General features: G+C 44.6%; 1 protein-coding gene across 2 annotated transcripts in view; it reads left to right on the top strand.

Moving 5' to 3' along the window:
- Positions 1 to 3,065: 3,065 nt before the first annotated feature.
- The window catches only part of DENND2B (DENN domain containing 2B), a 157,016-nt gene continuing 142,802 nt past the window's right edge, over positions 3,066 to 17,279 (top strand). Inside the window, exon 1 of one of the 2 annotated variants that reach the window (XM_026706479.2) lies at positions 3,066 to 3,507. The gene's annotated coding sequence lies outside the window, so the exon portion shown is untranslated. The remainder of the gene's footprint in view (positions 3,508 to 17,279) is intronic. The other variant, XM_087921084.1, reaches the window with a different exon arrangement.

Raw genomic sequence — 17,279 nt, 5'->3', positions numbered from 1 at the left:
TGTTCACTTGGAGAGATATTTAATTTTTTCAGTAGTATGCATATCACAGCCAAAATAATAATAAAGACCAACCTATGTGTATGATGTGGTTCCATTTATTTTATGGCAGCCCCTAAGTCATTCCTAATAATTTCATCGTCATGTCCTCAAAGGTTTTCGAGTATATAGGTTTTGATGTTTCCTTGTAAGTTCTCCTCTAAATACAGATCTGAGCCCTACCTTTTTAGCTTTGGAGCATAAAAAGGTCATATGGTTATCTGCTAGGGTGAAAGGCAAATATGACTGAGCCATTTTCATTACAATATTGCAAATTTAACTCCGCCCCCCCACTGTCTGATCTAATTTAGTTTTTAATCCTACAATTCCCAGGGGATTCCCAGCCAACTACTAACTAGGACCAAATCTGCTTAGCTTCTGAGACCAGTCAAAGTCAGCTACATGCTGTCTCCTGTCTAGCCAAGTCATACATGTTGGGAATGTTCCTGAGCTCCAGCTGTTCTTGCTAAGAAATAAAAGCAAGTCTATTGTGAGCTAAACAATATATCATTAATCATTGTTGGCTTTTAAATACGAAATTGATACAGTTGCTTCAGAAGCCAAGGCAGGCAGGATATTTCAAAGTGAATATGAATACTATGGGGAAAGCATCCAGTTGTCTGTATTTGGTTGCATGAATTCAAACAATGTGAGATGATTTTCTTCTTTTCCAACAGCATCCAAGGACAGCTTCAGGATTTTATTTATTTATATTTCACATTTCTGAACTGCCTTCTCCCTCAAAGATGGGATACGTGTAAACCAGGGGTGTCCAACCTTGGCAACTTTAAGACTTGTGGACTTCAACTCCCAGAATTCCTCAGCCAGCAAAGCTGGCTGAGGAATTCTGGGAGTTGAAGTCCACAAGTCTTAAAGTTGCCAAGGTTGGACACCCCTGGTGTAAACTTTGTTAAGCTTTATTGCCCATGATCTTGAAATGACAGACAGTAATTGGAAGAGACCTTAGACTAGTATTTCTCAACCTTAGCAATCTTTAATTCTGCACTTCAACTCCTATAAATCCTTAGACAGTGTATCCCATTGTTGAATAGCCGTTATAGTTAAATTGTTTCCCCCCAATGGTGTCCAGTGTAAACCAAGCACCCATGTCATTTAATCACATTTGTTTTTGTTTCTTATCCTGCCCCATTGTTGACAGATATACTTTATTACTATTAAACTTTGATCATGTGAATTAAGGCTTTTGTTTTTTAGTTACTCTAGTGTGTCAGCATGTTAATTTGCTTCAAGTTTTAAAAATGGTTGCCAGGATAATCTGCAATTGCAATAAAATATGACTAAATTTTCACAGCCTCTTTTGGTTTTTGTCTGACCTAAAGGATATTACGTTAGCTATCAATCTGTGCAATTCTATGGTAGAGGGGGAAAATTGTTTATTAACAGAATTGCCTGTGAAACTACAGTATTCTTTTCTGATGATTCATCTCCATAGGTACCAACTAAAGCTACCCAATGCAATTTTTCCTTCTTAAAAAAAAACTTGGCATACATCTAAAATTAACTCCAACTTTATTAATGTATAACAACAGTATAATTTATCTCTTGTTTTTCATCTATCAAGGAATTGGTATATTTCATCAAAGAATGATTACAGTTTCAAGTTTCTATATTTCCTCTAGTGAGGAATCGGCCATTGTTTGCTGGCTTATTTTTCATGGAATCATAAGTAGGAAATAAAACCATAAAGCACCAGGTAGAGATTGATTTAAATATCTGCAGGTGTTTCCCACAGCCTGTCTAGAGCAGTGCTTCTCAGTCTTAGGAACTCTTTTAAAAGTATGGACTTCAATTCCCAGAATTTTGGAAATTGAAGTCCACAATCTAAAAAGTTGTTTAGGATGAGAAACATCAGTCTATAGAAATTAATCATCCAAATATATAAATGGTGGTGGAAAGTGTAGATACTATTGAGCTGCCATTCCCAGAAATCCAAGCCATTATAAAGATAAGACTCCAGTAACTTTTGAAGAGTCAGATATTCCCCATCCTAATTTATGACTTGCCTGGCATCTGGTCAAGCTTTTATCACTTTCCATTTCCTTCCTGACATGCTTAAGAGATCTGGGAATCTCAAAGTTTCCATGCTGGGAAAAATGTTTTTGAATGGTCCTAATATTGTCCTAAAATAGCTATATAAAATCTGTTAATCTCAGTGTGAACAGCTATCAAAGCCACTAGTAGTGTAGCTAGCAGCTCCGTATCTTTATGTAGCAGTATTGTGCTGACTGAGGATGTTAGGATGCCTGCAAGTTTTAAAAAATATTGGGTAGGCCTTAGCTCTATAGAAAACTTTTTTTTTTTGCTTTGTATTATTGTGCCTTTTGGCTCGACTATTTTAGAGCATGGTCAAGACATACCATAGTATGGTTACGGGTGGTTTCATTTTTCCTCTTGTTCTTTGGCTCAGATCAGACATTGTGGTATGAACCACTATAAACCACTTATTTTCAATTATGAGTGAATTCACTATGATGGTTCATTCATCCGTCCATTACTAAACCATGATTTCATACAAGGTAAAATCCAGTAATCTGGCAATTCAATAATGGCTAAAAGTTGGTCGGAGTGGGCATGCCATGCTCAGAAAATAGAATCCACAGAAACCCATATGCATCGTAGGCGGGATCGTGGGGAATAGCACCCTCCTCCAACTGGGAATACTTTGAAGCAGAAACCTTCAAAGCTACCCCAGACTCATCCTTGGCAAACACTTCTGGTTTTCATTCATAAGACCTCCGCGCCTTTTTTTTACAAAAAGGGGGGAACCAAAAAAAAAAAAAAAACCCTCATCGAAACCAGATGCTGCTCGTCAGGGAATTAATTGGGGGGGTCGCCCATGACTTCTGCAGCTTTTTATAAAACCAGAAGGATGCAGCTTTCCTTCGTGGCGGACGGAAAGTGGCTCCTGTGTAGCAGTTGTGACCACTGCTGGAAGAGGTGCGCGCAAAGGAAAGGCGCTCGAATGCGACTCGGAGAAGGGGAGTGAGCAGTCCGTCCCACTTGGGGGGGGGATTAAAGGGAGGGGGAGAGGGTGGCGGCGGCCTGGAGATGTCAATGGCTCCCTCCCCCCCACTTCCCGAGCAGCCCGGCCCGCGCCGTACTCCACAGCGCTGGCTGCAGCGGACTGGTCTGGTCAGGCGGCCGCAGAAGCCAACTCGCCCCAGAGCGCAGGTTCCTTTGTTGGCGGCTAAGTGGAAGGATGGCTGATTCCCATTAATCTCCCGCACTGGCCCCCGCCGTCTCCGTTTCCTGTCTTTGCATATTTCTCTGTCTCCTCGCTCCCTTCCCCCCTCTAGCTCCTCTACCAAAAGCGAGCGAAGACCGGAGGGGGGAATCCGCATCTGGCCAGGGAAGCGGTTAAGGAGCGAGGAGGCGTCGTCCAGCGAGCTGCTTCCGCAGCTTGGAACCCGCGTCTGCCTTTCTCTCAGCCGCGGGGCAGGAGCCGCCTAGGTAAGGAAGGGTGCGTTTGAGGGCGCGCGCGCGCGCGCGCGTGTGTGTGTGTGAGAGAGAAAAAGGAACAGAAAGTGAGGAGAAAAGCGGGGCGGCCGGGAAGATGAGGAGGGGGCCGCCTGGCTGGGAGCCGGGAAGGACAATGGGGTTCTTCGGTGTTTGAAGAAAGTCGCCGGCGGAGTTTGAGAGCGCATGAGAGAGAGAGGCAGAGAGAATGAGGAAAGGCTTCGGTCGCCTCTCGTCGCGCGGCGTCGTTGGGACGTTGCCTGGCTTTTGCGGGAGGGGGTGGCTCGTTCGGAGTTGTTGAAACGCTTTCCCGCTCATCTCTTTCCTTTGGGGGAGACGTTAATGCAACTTTGAGATACGACGGCGGGGACGGCATCTCTCGCTTTCTCTCTCCCCCCCTCCACTTTTCCAGCCAATGGACTTGCGGCGTCCCATCTCGGTGGGTAGGTGGCGCTTCGACCTCGTAGCTCTCTGCCTCGGCGCTTCCTATGGCTGCAGAATCGGAGGCGGTTTTTGCACCGCGTCTCCCATGTTAACCGGGTTGTGGTTTCGTGAATTAACCCGGTTGCCCAAGTTCACTTGCATGCCATCCGTACGCAGAGCGCGGGAATATCTCTGATGGCTCTCTAGTCTTGGGCTATAGTCTTGAAAAAGATCGCTGGCAAAGTCCTTGGAGACCACCAACGTCTTCCTGTGGAAGAGCTCTCCCAAATTTTAACTCTTTTATGAGACAGTTGCTCCGATGTAACGGTAAGAAGAATATTTCCAGGCTTCCTGCCCCCACCCCAACTTTTCTTCTCCCGGCTAAACACCCACTTCCTTCAACTTTGAAAGAGGAGAGCAGTGTTGGTGGAGGTCATTGTATCCTCCTGTTCTCCCCACCACCATCACCACCAGACTTTGGTTGAGGTTGCTGGAGAGACTAATATGATTGCACTGATTTAACCTTTCTTCTGAAAGGATTAGGCCACATGTCTATGATCTGGTGGAGAAAGCAGCATCTGGGGCTCTGAAAGATAAAACTCTTCCTGGTTCCATAATGTAATGAAAAAGCAGAATTCAAAACTATAACAGAAAGACAAAATATCTTATATTACATATATTAACAGCAGCAAGAATTTCATATGCTCAGTAGTGGAAGAAAAACTCCATACCACCTGAAGGTTTAATAATCAAATTTTTTTAGAGTGTGTAGAAATGGATAAATTGACTATGGAATTGAAAGGGAAAACAGACACAGAATACAATGCAGTATGGGAAACATGGTTCATTTGAATAGAAAATATAAATAATGTATATAATAGATAAGAGGGTATGAAAGTATTGTGTATTGCAAGTTTTGATAGGACACATAAATGTATATATAATGTTACAGTGCTGTTTAATTATTGGTATTATGTATAAATGTATAAGGTATTATGTATAAACTCAATAAAGCATTATATACAAAAAGAAAAAGCAGAATTCACTTAGTGATTGTGGTGGAAATTAGATGTCATGGTTGGAGTATGGATAGTATCCAAGTGTTTGCCTTATTTGCTCCAAGGAGCAACCTCATAAAAAAGCAACCAAACTATAATGGATAATTCTATTTTCAGACTTCCATATCACTGAGAAGTCTTTTGGATACTTAGTATATTGGAGCACATCTGAACAAGAAGAGTAATATTTGGAGATAGTGTGTAGATGACATTAATAAGGAGTTCTTTCATAATGGATTACCATTTTGATTTCCTTTACTGAGAGGCAGACACATGTTCATTAGGACCCAAGTTGTGAGATAAAGTACACATAGAGTCTTTGAAGAAGTTTGAATCAATCCTCGCCCTTCCCTTTCTCAGGAGGTTAGCAGAGCCCAGGACCTGAATCTCTTTATTAATGAACTGAAGTTCTGCAGAGCTTTAGGACAGTCTATTTTCTGTTGGTAGAAATACTCTCCTCAGCCCAGTTCCAGGCTCACCTTGGTAGATGTAGTGTCATTGGACTTGAATAATGATATCAGATTGTCTTCACACTAGGTTTGAATTGGAGAGAAGAAAACAAAGTGGTTATGGAAGCATCCAAATCTGGCTGTGTTTTTCTTTCAGGTTCCCAAAATTATTTAACTTCCTCCAGATACGTTAGATTATAATCCCTAGAACTGACAGGTCAGGAAAGGACCAGCCTGGAGGTGGTTGCAATAATCCAATAGTAGTGCTTGTCCTATCCCTGTAGAGCAACTCTTGGAATCAAAGACCAATGGTGTGATTCACAGAATGGACTTCAGTTCCTTTTTGGAAGTCTTCAATATTAAACAACACTCCGTATTTGTACTATTAAACAAGGCTTCATTTTTCTGTAAGGCATTTAGAAAAAGAATTGCTGGTTCTCATCTGAATTCTGTACTGCAAAGCAAAAGCCAGAATGGAACATGTGGATTGCTAACAAATGTAGATAGAGGAAGAAATCCAGGACCTTGTTTTAAAAAGCATGTTTGCTGGAATGAACATATGGTTAAAATGTGCAGAAGGAATCATGGCTAGCTGAAAAATTAAAATGTTGATTTTTGTATTAAAAAGGATGTAACATGAATGGAGGTATAATACCAGGGCAAATCATCAGATTTGATGGACTACAATTACATCAAAATACTCTGACTGTAGTAAAAATGAATGATGAGAGTTGTAGGCAAACTTTTCCAGAAGATACCCAGTTGGAGATTTATTTATTTTTTGCTTTTGGTTAATTTCTGGATATTTGGAGGCATTGTGGACTAAACTTCATCTTCATTTCTATTTGCTGAATCAATATATTGTGCAGTAAATGGCACTTTGAGTGGACTTACCAGAAAATTAGCGTGGAACTCTTGATCAGATTGGAGACTCACTATTACTCTTTAAGTAAAATTGCTGAAATATGTATACTTTGGCACTGCTGGTATATATCATTTTTTTGTGATTAGAGGAGCAATATTCATGAACCATGCAGCAGGATAATACATTTTTATAAGAAAGAAATCTAAATAACTTTGGTGGACATTGGAAATACCATGCATATTTTTAAATTTTAATTTCCTGCTGTCTATTCAAATTCCCTATTTTTCAGGGTAGAGTAGATCAAATGGGTGCTTTTCCAAAAAGTCAACAAGCATAAATTTATTCTGATTCTTTGGTATCACGTTATCAGAACTGATTTAGTCTGTGGACATTATGAGACCAGGTTTAGATAGGAAGGCTAATTCCAAAGCAGTTGCATGCCTTGCAGAATGTAAAGCCTTTCTGGATTATCAGGAACTTTGTTATTTACCTGCCTTGCTTCACCCATCCCCACAATGGGTGGCCATGCCTTTTCTTGAAGGTTATGCATTTAGTTTTTGTCATGGAAGATTGAATCAGTTTAAAAAAAAAACTACTTATGCAGACTACCGTTTCAAATCAGCCTCAGTGTTTTCTAGGGTTTCCTGTATCATCTTACCATTCCTTTATTCAGGTATTTTGATACAATCTTCTCAATAGAAAAAGGCTGATCTGTGAAAAATAGGAGCTCTTTCATAACCAATATAGAAAGCCTAGTGAATGGGACATGCCTTCCCTTCTACAACCATCACTAAACCATCCTCACGTCCTCCAGATGTTTTGACTAGTGTCCTGAACACCAAATGGCTGGAGATGGTAGCTATAATTCAAAATATCTGAAGTAGAGAGGGATTACCATCCACTAGAATTACCTGGATCAGCACTGAAGCCCACAAAACAAAGGGAAGACTAGACTAGATTAGATTTTGGAGGTCTTCTAGTCCAACCCCCTGCTTAGGCAGGAAACCCTACACCTTTTCCATAGAGCTGTCTCGAGTGTCCAGGTTGGGAGGAGCTCCAGTCTCGGCTCTTCCAGGCTGAGCTTGAAATTGAGGAACGCCCCCTCACTGTCACGTGGTCCTCGGGCGCTCCCCAGTTTTTTGCTCAGCCTCGTGGCTAACAGGCTGTTTTTCTCTTGCTCCGGTCGTTCAGCATTCTAGGCCTCTTCTCTCATCGCTTTTCACGTGGATCACCGGCAGGCAGCGCAGGAACTCAGGTTTGAACTCCCCAGGGTGTTTTTAATATCGAGCCGTTTCTTTAAGGGGAGAAAAGCAGGCGCCGAGCGCTCCCCCGCTTTGTTTGCCGCCTAATCGCTCCGGCGAGGCCGCCGTTTCTGCCTGCCTCTCCTCGCCTTACCCGCTCGTTCCCCCCATGAACGCCTTCTAGCCCAGGTATGCTTCCTGGTTCTCCCAAAGGCTCTAATCTTCCTGGGAGTTTACCGCCGCTGGGGCTGCCTCCGTTACTTGCGGCCTCCATCTCGGGCCCCTGTGGCGTCCGCCATCTTGGGTGGGCCTGGGCGGCCGCCATCTTGGGTGTGCCCTGGCACGGCCGCCATCTTGGGTGTGCCCTGGAGCGGCCGCCATCTTGGGTGTGTCCTGGAACGGCCGCCATCTTGGGGTGTGCCCTGGAGCGGCCGCCATCTTGGGTGTGCCCTGGAGCGGCCGCCATCTTGGGTGTGCCCTGGGCGGCCGCCATCTTGGGTGTGTCCTGGAGCGGCCGCCATCTTGGGTGTGCCCTGGAGCGGCCGCCATCTTGGGAGTGGCCGCATGGCCGTCCGCCATTACTAGAGGCCTTTTACAGGCCGCAGCCTTAACTGACTATTAGGCAGCCTGGGATTCCCTCGTCTCAGCCTGTCTTTCATTCTACCAAAGGCCTCCTGCAGAAATAGGGTCTGTTGGCCCTGCAGCCTTTTTCCCCAGCAGGCGAAGTAGCAGCTCTGCCCCCCCACCCCTTCCCGGTCCGTCCGGCAGGGGTAGCTGCCTGGCGTTCACCTTCTGGCTGATTGGTCTCTGGGCTAGGCCCTGGTTCGTACCAAACCTCTATTTTAAACAGAAAAAAAATTTTTGACTAAAAGGGCGTGGAACGTGCGTTGGGATTCCCGGCCTCCCGTGAGGCGCATCCAGACCTGGTTTCAGCTTACATTATTCCCTTCTGCCTGCGGCCCCAGGGTCATTGGTTTTTTTTTTTTTTTTTCAGAGGCCTACCAGTAGGCCGCATTGTTTCCTGACTCCTGGGCAGATCCTGGGACTGCTCAAATACCTTGCAATCCTGCCTTGGTCTCTGGCTCATACTCTCTCCCCAACAAAGGAGTTAGTTGCTTGCCATGTCCCTTCCCGGTTCGCCCGGCAGGGACACCTTGGCGTTACTCTGGCTGATTGGCCCCGGGCTAGAGCCCTACTTCCCAACACGTTACAGAACAATTCTGTGGCCTTGACAAAAAGGGGTGCAACACGAGCACTGGGAGTTCCAGCCTCTGCTTAGGCTGTACCCAGACCCGTTAACCGCCTCGCATTAACCAAAAATTTTTTTTTCCTTTTTCTCTCCTCTCCAGATGGCAGACGACAATACCTCTCGTGGCACTTCTCTGAAGGCCAAGGCCAAATCCCACCACCTGCGCAAACAGGCACAGGAACCATCCAAAGCTTCCCAAAGGGATGCCCTCAGGCGACACAGGGCCCTCGAAAGGGAAATTGACAGACGCTCTCAGGAGTCAAGCTCTGTGCCCGGGACCCTTCCGTTCCATCAACCTCCACCCATCCTCCTCTCCCCTCCTCCTGCTTCTGCTTCTCCCCCACAGCCTGGACAGGCCCCTGAGGTCACCTTGCCCACCACTGCTGTAGAACTGCGCCGGAGGAGTCTCTCCCATGGCGGAAATACCGAAAACCTAATGCAGGCTATGGAGCTGGCCATCCGGCAAAGGGTAGCGCAACAGATGCAGCAGCTGGCGGCCTGGCTCCTCGGCCCGCGGCCCCGAGGCCCTAGGATCAGCGGCCTCGCATGGTCAGAGCAACTCCCCAAGAGGACTTAACCTTACCTTTGGAGTTGGAGGAATGGAGGCCAAGAACCCGGGGACCCTTCCCTCTTTGGGGACGAGCAGGACCTTGACATGAGGTCCTCATAGGCAGTGAACTCTTTTCGGGAACAGGTCCCCTAGAAGGGGACATGTCGGAGGAGCGAGGGCCTCCCTCCAGGTCAGCCCGCGTTTCTAGGGCTCTTTAAACCGCACCTATTTAGGTCCCTCCTGTTCAAAGCCAGGACCACCTCGGGCCTGAACCCCCTCCCCACCCAACCCAGCGGCGGCGGGGTTCCTCCCGACTCTCTCTTCTCTCAGCCCGTGGCGGAAACTGAGGTGATCCCTGTCACGCCCATATTCTCAGACATGGTTTCTAGGCAGCTGGCCTCCTCGGGGCCCCCCCCCCCCAACGCCCAGGACAAGCAGTTTTTAACCTGGAACCGCAGTTCTCCACCTTGCTCGATCCCCTCCCCGTGGACGAGCCCGTGGTAGGCCTGGTTTCCCGCTCTACTCCCAGCGACTCACTCGATGCTCTCCAGCCCGAGGACAAGCGAGCTGAACTGGCCCTGTGCCGCTCACCTCTCTGGCGCTTGGGCAGTCAGGGCTTCCACTGCCGCGTCGTTTTCACCAGGTCTTCCATCAAGTGGCTCCAGCAGCTCAAGCAACATGTCCCCACAGCCAATCTCAGGGCGCACCAGGACATTGCCAAGATCCTGGCCGCGGCCGAGTTTTCGGCAGACGCCACCTTCCAGGCGGCAAGTTCTCCACCAGGGCCATTTTCGTCCCAGGTTACCGCCCGCCGTCTACTCTGGCTCCGCCACTGGCAAGCGGACGTTAAAAACAAGACTAAGCTAGCAACAGCCCCCATCTCTGGGGAAGTTATTGGACCGGTTCTCGACCCATTCCTGGCGAGACCCGGAACAAGCGCAAGTACCTCCCTTCCCTCTCTAGGAGGTCCGACTTCAGAGGCTCCCCCTCTCCTCGCCAGGGTTCTTCTCATTCCTCCTCCTTTGCCAGATACTACCGATCCTCTCCTATAGATCTCCCTACCGGCGGAGCGGATGGGTCCCGGAGGTAATCCTTCCAGGAAGCCCTCCCGGGGATCCGGAGAGGTTCGTTCCGTCGTTCTCGATAATGCAGTCGCCCTCAGGCGCTTGTCTTTAAAAAAAAAAAAAAAAAGGAAGGAGTGCGAGAAGGCCTATCTCTACTCCGACCTTTAACCCCTGCTTGCAACAGGCTCCTACCCCAGGAGCACTCTTGTCCTCCTCACCCTGCCCTGGGCAACTGGTCGGCAACACATCTACCCCCATTCAATGCTAGCGGGGTCCCTTCTTGCGCTCCCGGGCCTCACACAGATCTCTGCGCCTCCCCTCCTTCTCTCTGTCCCAGAGTTCTCCCAGGGAATTCCCATGCACGGGTCGATCTTCCCAGTTTCTTGAATCCCGGTCCCAGTGCACACCTGTTGGCCTCTTTGGCGGGACTGCCTCCCGGATAGCTCCGCCTCCTCTTTAGGCCCCTTGTTGAGACATTCCAATATCCAGGGGTTTTCTCCTGTTGGGCATGCCTTCCAGCGGGTCATCAGGGTTCCAGGAGAGATTCTATACCAGGCGGGGCCCCACCCGCCAGGACTAGCCAAGCTTTGGTATGTCCCAACCTGGACACTCGAGACAGCTCTATGGAAAAGGGCGTTGGTTCTTACCTGATACGCTTCTTTTCGTAGAGCTGTTGAGAGTGTCCAGCCCCCCCGTAGGCCGTCTGGTGGGAAACCTGGCTGTTCGACCGAGCAATCTAATATATTTTTCCTGAGTGTGATGAGAACAGGACTTTCCTTCTCGTCTGTGCAAAAACCTGGGAGCGCCCGAGGACCACGTGACAGTGAGGGCGTTCCTCAATTTCAACTCAGCCTGGAAGAGCGAGACTGGGCTCCTCCCAACCTGGACACTCTCAACAGCTCTACGAAAAGAAGCGTATCAGGTAAGAACCAACGCCCCACTTCAGACAAATGGTTATCCAATCTCTTCTTAAAAGCTTCCAGTGTTGGAGCATTCACAACTTCTGGAGGCAAGTTGTTCCACTGAATAATTGTTCTAACTGTTAGGAAATTTCTCCTTAGTTCTAAGTTGCTTCTCTCCTTGATTAGTTTCCACCCATTGCTTCTTGTCCTGCCCTTTGTATAGTGTAGTTGTCTTTTTGTAGTAATTAATATACATTTAAATAGAAATGCACGGAATCCCACTACAGTCAGCTAAGCCACTTAAGGCTTAGCTGACTGTAAATGTTCAGTGAATGGGTATCAGACTTGGACTGGACAAACTTTCAATAGCAGAGGTATTTAGATACTTGACTGGCATTGAAGCTGGTGCTCCAAGCAAAGAACTGTCTGCCATAAATTAACTGCATGGTTACCAAAGTGTAAGAGTGATTGGCTTTATTTTTAAAATTCTCTATGGGACCATCTCCCAGGGCTTGGATACAGACTGTGCCTATAGCATTAATGGAAAATCGGTATTGTTTTTTTGGCAAGTGTATCTTTTAAAGGAAGTATACAACCCTTTATTACTCATTGCCATTGTGTAATGCATTGATGGTAATACACCATGGTGTGTCATTCTGTGTTGACGAGCTAGGCCAAAAGCATGGAACTGAGTGATTTTATACACTGTATTGTTTTTAATTTGTTTTCTGTAAATATTAATAGTCTTCTGGGAAAAATCACCAGAGAGGCTGGACATTCTCATTTAATTACTGGTGAAACAAATGTTACCATTAAAATATAGCTGAGTGGGATCTGCAGGATTGGAATGGTTGAAATGTAACTCAGAAATGTAAGCTATTTTAAGACTTAGCTCCAGTTTATCCAATAGCCTGTTTGTTACAAAAAAAAAAAACCCCTTCAATGTTAAAACTATGAGGTTCAAAAGATCATGTGAAGCAGAAGCACTTTCATAAGTGGTATTATTTCTGCTGCTTTTACCCCAAAACTATTACATTCTGGATATTGAATAGACGGACCATTCCTGTGATGTGTTCTGGCTGTATATTCCAGGCTTCAATTATGGGGAAAACAGTAGATCCCAGGACATTATAGCAGGGGCGTCAAACTTAATTTCATTGATAATGCATCAGAGTTATGTTTGACCTTGGGGGCCAAGGTGGGCATGGCCAGGATAGGCGTAGCCACCCCGACATCACTCATGTCGGGGGCGCCTGTGACAACTCGAGCGCTCTGCCAGTGAAAACAGGCTCCCAACCTCTGTTTTTGGCTCAACAGTCTCCTGCAACTCTCTGCCAGTGGAAACGGCACTTGGGAGGGTCATGCGCAGCCCTCCTGAGCCCCATTTTCACTGGCAGAGGCATTGCGGACTGGTCCTTTGCTGTTTCCAGGACAGCCCCATGGGCCAGATCTAAGTATCCCGGTCCATGGGCCTTGAGTTTGACACCCCTGCATTATAGAGAGAGTGGTGCTGATTTCACATTAAGCACTATTCTTTTCCATCCCTGGGTGTAGTCCTCATTTACAGAGGGATCCCTTTGACTGTCCAATCTTTCCCACTTGTATAGATTACAAGTATCTTATCTATGAACAATTATAATGGTCACAGATACGTTTGTTGAGACTTTCTGAAAGAGCCTGAAATTTTTTTATGTTTTTGAGTTCAATCAATGATGCTATTAAAGTTTGTCTGTCTATCCCCCCACTCCCCGAATGGCTACTTCTATAACCAATAGTGTCCTTGGTGGTTGAAATATGCTGGACCCAGATGTCAAACTTGTGTCTATTAATTCTTTTGTACAAAGTTTGCCCCATTTGTCCCATGCAGTATCCAGAGGAACATTGCTAGCATGTGGGGTTCTTTATGCTCTCTGAGCTTGGTTGTTTTCTTACAGATGTTTCATGATGGTACCTCTCACATTAGAGAATGACCATATGAGGGCATCTGTAATTTTGTGTATGTGTTGTTGGAGGGGTGCTGATTGTGTAGATATGGAGGCAAAGTAGATATCTGGATTTGTTATAGGGTCTGATTCCCATGTTAGCATCACTGTGCTATTGTTTCTTATTCTTTGTGAAGGTTTGGTGATTGTATATGGGGGTGAGCATGCCACCCAACACCTGAGAAAGTACAGTGCCATTTTCCAGTCTGGCCTGCAACATATTAATAATGTGGTTCAGTGGATTAAGTTGTAGATGATTAGTAATTCTGTTATTTAATTATTTGATTTCTAGGTAAGATTTATGAAAAGACAATCTGGTTCTGTTGATTTGTCTGCTAATCTTACTGGTTGGGTGGTTCAGCCTCCTGAATACCAGGTTGAATTGTTGAATACCAGACAGACAAGAAACAATGAATGGAAACTAATCAAGGAAAGAAGCAACCTGCCATTAAGGAGAAATTTCCTAACAGTGAGGACAATTAACCAGCGGAACAGCTTTGCCTTCAGAAGTTGTGGGTGCTTCATCACTGGAGGTTTTTAAGAAGAGATTGGATAGTCACTTGTCTGAAATGGTATAGGGCAGAGGCCTCCAAACTTGGTAACTTTAAGACTTGTGGGCTTCAACTCTCAGAATTCTCCAGCCAGCTTGAAGCCCACAAGTCTTAAAGTTGCCAAGTTTGGGGGGCCCTGGTATAGGGTCTCTTGCTTCAGCAGGGGGGGTGGACTAGAAGATCTCCAAGGTCCCTTCCAACTCTATTCTGCTTGATTGATTGAATCAGTTGAGCATGGGTCAGAACGAATGAGGTGTAGCAAAGAGCTTGCTATATATGACAATGGGTAATGTACTTTGGATGGAAGCCTATAAATATGCTGACAATGGCATCAATGGATCTCAAGCAAAGAGTCCATAATATGCCAAAACCTATAAGGCTGGCCTACAGTATTTTCTCAACTCTTATCTCCTGAAACCCTCCTCCATTCTCTGATGATTTTTGGTTTCCCACAGTGGTGACACAATACTGGGGCTCAATTGGAGCTCTGATATCCACCTAAGATTTGAAGTCTTTTATGTCTATTAAAAACAAAAAAATTAAAATAACTCTACATTTGAGTAATGTACAGAATACAGAATAACAGAGCTGGTGTTTTAGCATCATGTTAAATTCCTTCATTAAAGCTTCATACCAAAAATACTGTAACGAATAGGAAGTTCCAGTTCAGTGTGGGAGGAAATCCTTATTGAGTTGTCTGACCCTCCATTTTTAAAACATTATGGAATAACTTATTACTTTTTTTTTTTATAAAAAGCTCCCTAGCCTTAGGGAACTAGAGAACACATTTGCATCTCTTACTATTATAATTCCTAGAATTTTAGGGACAGAATATCAAAAGCCCCTTTATGGATCCGAAGAAAGTAGAATTCTCCCTTGTCTCCCTTTCTTTACTTGGTGGTTGCATGTGGGCTGGCAGGGTGATGATGGAAAAGTCTAGGGAACCAAATGCAAATATTTGCATTCTGTTCTTAGCGTCAGTCATTCAGCTTGTAAACACACTGGGTTGTTAGTAAATGTCTTGCCAAGGTCTGTGGCAGTTTTGTTCCAAGAGTCTTGCTGGGGCCTTGGGAGGAATGGTTGAATATCTTGCCATTTTCCCGGCTTCCTAAAAGCATAAATATGAACTTTGATATAAATAAAATTGTGCTTAAGGGTGAATTGAGGACAGAGAGAAGGATCAACCGAACCAATTAGATTAAGGATCAACTGAACCAATTAGATTAGAACAGACAAAACAGTGATTTTAGGAGTATTAGGTTTCATAAACTTGCTTGTGTCCTTGCTAAGACCTTAGCTTTGAGAATGAAATTGTAACCCCTACTCCCAATGTGGGAAGACCATGATGTACATAAGCTAATACAGTGTTGCATTTGAAGAAAAAGAAGGTGTGAATCCAGACTAGAAAACACATGAGTAAGATGACTTGTCTTCTCTTTTCTTTGGGGTGGCTACCATTTTGTTTTGTCTAGCAAGCATTACTTCCTTGCCATTCACACGGAACTGCCATTCCATTACAGTAGACAGTGAATTCACTTCTACAGGACAAGTACCATTTCTTAAAGTGTGAAATTAGTATTTTAACTTTGAAAAGTTTAAAGCATCAATTTTATTCATAAAATTCTTCATCCCCCCCCACCCAACATAAACAAGATTGGAAGATGAAACCAGGTGGTTGTTGGTGGGTACTGATCAAATAGTGATCTAGTTTGAGTAACATCTTGGGTACTGCAATCAGGACACAATCCTATTGTGTAGGATAGGCATAGCCAACTTGTGGCTGCATGTGACACTGGACAGCTAGTAATGCAACCCCGCAAAACTATAAATGTAACATTATTATGTGATTTATATACACTAACTATATTATATATTTTATATGTGGCCCAAGACAATTCTTCTTCACTTAATGCGTCCCAGGCAAACCAAACGTTTGGACACCCATGGTGCAGGAATATTTAGTCTAACCACAGCTAGTTTCTTGTTTCCAACCATACGCCTCTGCAGCCCCTTTGCTCTTATTCTCAAAGGCTAGAAAGGCCTATAATTTGAGGGGCAGAAGGAGTATGAAAGACATTTTAGCTGTCCTGCTGCTGGAAAACTCAATTGTAAAACAATAGCAACCCTGGAAGCTGTTTCTGTTCTCAGTTCTTAAACTCTAATGCTGTGTCCCAAGAGCTGCGCCCAGTCTCAAGGATACGTACCCAGAAATAATCCTCTCTGTGCTCAGTAGATAAGCGTGCTGGCACTGCAGTTTCAAACCAGCTTTGACTGAAGAAAACATGACCACTCTAAGGGTTTAATTGTGTTGGCATTGTGCTTTTTTAACCCAATGAAGCTTGTTTTAGGCTGAAGCTGCATAAATGGGCTGTTAGTGACTTACAACCAGTCCTTGCACTTATGACCATCATAGCATCTCCATGGTTACATGGTTACATGCTTGGCAACTAGAATGTATTTATGATGATTGCAGTAACCTGTGGTCATGTGATTGCCATTTGTGACCTTCCCAGCTGGCTTCGACAAGCAAAATCAAGGTTTACTTAATAGCAGCATAATTCGCTGAACACTGCAGCGCAGTCTTACCAACTATTTCAAAAAAGGCTATAAAATTGGGCATGTCTCACTTAACCGTTTCTTGCTTAGTAACAGGAATACTAGTCCCAATTATGGTTGTACAGTGAGGACTACCTGTAATGCTATCTGACTGGACAAGTAAGCCCATGAAGAAAAATCCTGAGCAAGATTTTAAAAAAACCTACCCAACTCCAAAAATGCATAGTTAATATTATGGCATGTTACCTCTGCAATAATAATAAAAACACATTCTAGCAATTTTATGGCTGAGTTCACACAATATGCTAATTGATATTTTACTTTACCATAGTTGGTTGGATTCACACAACATCATTCTATGTCATAAAACAAAGATTAGAAGCCAAAATGCTTATCAGGATAAACCGCAACAAGAGCAGCATATTATGATTTCACATGTTGAATAGAAACAGCTAAGGGATGCTAGGTTTTTAAAAATTATTGCTATCTGCTTCTCCAGATTTTCAAAGTTAGAGGTTAGAGCTATAATTCTATAACTTTACTGTTCTAAATCCAGCTTGATAATTGTGAGATTGCCAGATTGGAAACTAAGTATTAAATATTGGTGTTTCTGGAGAGATGAAAGATATGAAGCCAGGTGGATTTGCCAGGAAGTTTTCACAAGGAGGGTTGACCTCCAAAAACAGAAGAAGTTGGGAAGAAAGCAACAATGAACAAAAGTGAAATTAGGATACAACAAAATAAAAAAACATAACAAGTTGTGGTATAGAAGGAAACAATATTACTGTTTGTTGAAGGGGAAAAGAAGAACTTCATATTCTCTTCATAGAGAAATTTCCTGTGAAACGTTTGTAAGAATAATCTTGTATGCATTTA

Source organism: Pseudonaja textilis, chromosome 1 (assembly GCF_049901715.1).
Source record: "Pseudonaja textilis isolate UNSWEBS1 chromosome 1, rPseTex1.2, whole genome shotgun sequence".
Taxonomy (NCBI): Eukaryota; Metazoa; Chordata; class Lepidosauria; order Squamata; family Elapidae; genus Pseudonaja; species Pseudonaja textilis.
This window is presented reverse-complemented; position numbering and strand designations above follow the sequence as displayed.